Below are 4,606 nucleotides of genomic sequence, written 5' to 3'. Positions count from 1 at the left end.
CATTGCTGGGAATGGCTTCTTTCTTGGAGCCTATCTTTGCCAGATCATCAGCTGCTTGATTTTTCAGTCGGGGGATGTGATGAAGCTCTAACCCCTCGAATTTCTTTTCTAGCTTTCTTACTGCATTGCAGTAGCCAGTCATAGCTGGGTTTCTGACGTCCCACTCCTTCATCACCTGATTAACCACCAAATTTGAGTCGCCATAGACCATGAGGCGCCGGACGCCGAGTGAAATGGCCATGCGCAACCCATACAAGAGTGCTTCATATTCTGCTTCATTATTGGAGGAGTCATAGTGAATCTGGAGAACATATCTGAGCTTATCTCCTCGGGGGGAGACCAATACTACCCCAGCATCGGAACCATTCAGCATCTTAGATCCATCGAAAAACATGGTCCAGTGCTCCGAGTGAACTTGAGTCGGAAGCTGTTGTTCAATCCACTCGGCGACGAAATCTGCAATTGCTTGGGACTTGAGAGCCTTCTTTGCTTCAAACTTGATATCTAGGGGAAGGAGTTCAATCGCCCACTTCGCCACTCGACCAGTCGCATCTCTGTTGTGCAAAATCTCTGACAGTGGAGCGTCGGTGACGACTGTAATGGAATGGTCAGAGAAGTAGTGTGGAACCTTCTTCGTGGTCATGTAAATCCCATATACAAGCTTCTGGTAGTGGGGATATCTTTGTTTCGAAGGAGTCAAAACTTCAGACACATAATACACTGGGCGCTGAACTCTGAAGGCCTTTCCTTCTTCTTCCCGCTCGACCGTAAGTACTGTACTGACAGCTTGTCCCGTGGCCGCAATGTAAAGCAGCAGAGGCTCTTTACTGATTGGGGTAGCAAGCACCGGCTGGGTGGAGAGCAGGGCTTTGAGCTCTGCAAACGCTGCATCAGCTTCTGGAGTCCACTCGAGCTTGTCAGACTTCTTCATCAGTCGGTAAAGAGGCAACGCCTTTTCACCGAGACGAGAAATGAATCGACTTAGAGCGGCCAAGCAGCCTGTAAGCTTCTGGACATCGTGCACACGCACAGGGCGCTTCATCCGGAATATGGTGCCAACTTTCTCGGGATTGGCGTCGATTCCTCGTTCGGAAACGAGAAAACCGAGTAACTTTCCACCTGGAACTCCGAATGTGCACTTTGATGGATTGAGCTTGATATCATATCTCCTGAGGTTAGCAAAGGTTTCGGCAAGGTCAGCCAGTAGGTCGGAACCTTTCCGTGACTTAACCACAATATCATCCATGTATGCTTCTATGTTCCGACTGATCTGAGTGAGCAAACACTTCTGAATCATCCTCATGAACGTGGCTCCAGCATTCTTGAGGCCGAAGGGCATGGTGACATAACAGAAGCACCCGAATGGGGTGATGAAAGCCGTTTTGATCTCGTCGGGTCCATACAGACGAATCTGATGGTACCCTGAATAGGCATCTAGAAAAGACAAACGCTCACACCCCGCGCTTGAGTCGACTACCTGGTCGATGCGGGGGAGAGGGAAATGATCTTTCGGGCAGGCCCGATTGATATGTTTAAAGTCAATGCACATGCGAAGTGACTTGTCCTTCTTGGGGACCATGACAACATTGGCGAGCCACTCGGAGTGGTAAATCTCTCGGATGAACTCTGCTGCTAAGAGCCGAGCCACCTCCTCGCCAATAGTTTTCCTCTTCTGGACGGCGAACCGTCGAAGATGTTCTTTCACAGGCTTGAACTTCGGGTCGACTCGTAGACGGTGCTCAGCCAGCCCCCTGGGAACTCTAGGCATGTCAGAAGGCTTCCATGCGAAGATGTCCTAGTTCTCACGGAGGAACCGGATGAGCGCTTCTTCCTATTTGGAGTCGAGCGTCGTTGAGATGTGAGTCGGAGCAGCATCGGGGTCGGTCGGGTGAATGTGGACTGGCTTAGTTTCACCGGATGACTAAAAAGCTGATTCTGAAGCTGGCTTCTTGGCCCGCAGCAATTCACTCGGATCAACAGTCTTCTGGTACTCTTGCAGTTCGACTACTGACATCTGAGCATCAGTGATCTTTGATCCTTTTTGAAAACACTCTTCTGCTTTCTTCCGATTGCCTGTAACAGTGATCACACCTCTGGGGTCGGGCATCTTCAACTTGAGATACACATAGCACGGTCGAGCCATGACGTGCATAAGATGGTCGGCCCAGAATAGCATGATAAGCACTTTGGAATTCCACAACCTCGAATGTCGACTTTTCCTTGCGGTAATTCTTTGAATCACCGAAAACCACATCGAGAGCAATCTGGCCGAGTGACTCGGCTTTCTTTCTAGGAATGACTCCATGGAAACTCATGTTGCTGGCAGTATGTTCAGGCCGCTGCCACCATCCATCAGGACTTTGGTCAGTCGAGTGCCTTCGACAATTGGATCGACCACCAGAGCTTGCCTCCCAGGGGTGGCAATGTGCGCAGGGTGATCGGACTAGTCGAACGTGATGGCAGTCTGAGACCACTTCAGGTAGCTGGGTGTTGCCGGGGCAACCATATTCACTTCACGGTTAATGACTTTCAGTCGACTTTTGCTTTTTTTTTGACAAGAAGACTGTAAGGGAACCCCCTACAGTATAATTGGTGCAACAAACCCAAATTGCAAGTACCATGCCTTGAACCTGGGTGGGTGGGAAGGCATCAGCCCCTTCCCACCACTAGGCTATGCCTTAGTCTGCGTCGACTTTTACTTTCGACATCAGCAAAAATCATCAAGGTGGAATTGACTTGGGGGTATCCATCGTCACTATCTTCTTTGTCCTCAACTCTGTCTGACTCTTTTTCCTTGTCTTTGGACTGCTTGCCCTGAAACTGCTGGATCAGGAGCCGGCACTGTCGAGTGGTATGCTTTGGGTAAATAAGGTTACCCTCTTCATCTTTCTTGGTGTGGATGTGACATGGCAGATCCAAAACATCATTTGCATCTTGATCCTTGACTTTCTTGGGGTTCCAGGGCCCCTTGGGTTTCCCCTTGAATTTTCCCTGGGTTACGACCAGGGTCTCCCCAGGGGCGGCTGGCTCGGCCTTCCGCTTCTGCTTCCGACTGGAATTGCCTCCGGTTTCCTGGGCGACTGCTTTCTGCTTGCCACTCTGGAGTCGATCTTCATCTTCTCCGTTAGCGTATTTGGTGGCAATTTCCATCATCCGATTCAGAGACATTTCTCCGGTCCGACCAAACTTCAGGTTCAACTCTCTGTTCTTGACGTCTTCTTTAAAGGCACAAACTGCTTGGTGATCTGGTACATTCTCAACTGTGTGATGCAAAGTGAACCACCTCTGGATGTAACCCCTCAGAGTTTCACTCGGTTTCTGCACGCAAGACCGCAATTCTGTAAGGCCTGCTGGTCGCTTGCATGTTCCTTCAAAGGTTGTGACAAACACTCGAGAGAGATCCTCCCAAGTGTAGATGCTGCTAGGTGCTAACTGATTCAGCCACGCTCTGGCTGAGCCCTCTAACAGGAGAGGCAAATGCTTCATAGCCACCTCGTCATTGCCGCCCCCAATCTGGACAGCCACTCGGTAGTCTTCGAACCAAGTGTCAGGCTTAGACTCGCCGGTGAACTTGCTGACTCCAGTCGCCAACCGGAAGTTGGGAGGAATCACTGCGGCCCTGATGGCTCGACTGAAACATTCTGGCCCCGAAACACGTACTCTGCTGCTGGCAGGCGCATCCCTGTCGTGGCCTTCTCGGTGAGCTCTGTTCCTGTCAACCAGACCCTGAACGAGGATGGATCTCGCATCAAAGCCTGGGTCCCTGGGGTCGACTGGAACTCTCCGCCCAACACTATGAGGGTGTCTGTCATCCTGCTGTCGAGGTGCATATGACCCACTCCTCGGGGGAGGGGTTGGCACTCGACGTCGATCGAACCGGTGATCATACTGCTCATTTCTTCTGTACTGATCGTGCCGGTCTCCGCGTCCCTCGCGCCTCGGGGGCGATCTTGGGCTGTGAGCAGATTGGACTGTATCCGTTGCAACGGATCGACTGTGGATCCTATTCCGCGACTGAGAAACAGCGGAATTCTGGTTTCCCGCTGCCCGGAGCAACGCTCTGATTTGCAACAAGCCCCTGCCAGCCTCTGACTGGGAGGGCTGAATCGATTCTGCTATACGGGCCGTGACTGCCAAATTCTGAACTGGGGTCTGATATACCTGCGTAGGCGGGAAGAGCTGACGTCGACTGGACTCGGGAGCTCGCTGACGCGCTTGCTCGTCGAGTATTCGCTGGAGATTCTCCAGTCGAGTGCGCTCGGCCAAGTTAGCCAAGCGCGCGTCCTCCAAGGCCTGGGCCTCGGGGGTTTCTCCGATGATAGGAGTGTGGAGTGCATCCATGTTTCGGCGGCGAAGCTCCTCTCGCTGCAATGATGTGAGAGGTTCGGGGAGATACTCATCGTGGGGATGCGACGGGTCGCCTCCACCCGCGCCTCCATCGGTGCGAGGGAAACTGGGAGGACTGTGTGCTCCATCGACCGCCAGAACCTCAGCCGCCGGGTCGCTGCTGCCGCACTCGGATGCGGTCTTCGCGGAGCCAGTCGACAGGTCGAACATGCCGTAGAGGGATTCGTCGGGCTCGATTGCCGCGACTTGTGGGGCTGCC

This window comes from Triticum aestivum, chromosome 1A (assembly GCF_018294505.1).
Source record: "Triticum aestivum cultivar Chinese Spring chromosome 1A, IWGSC CS RefSeq v2.1, whole genome shotgun sequence".
Classification (NCBI taxonomy): domain Eukaryota; kingdom Viridiplantae; phylum Streptophyta; class Magnoliopsida; order Poales; family Poaceae; genus Triticum; species Triticum aestivum.
Note: the sequence above shows the minus strand (reverse complement) of the source record.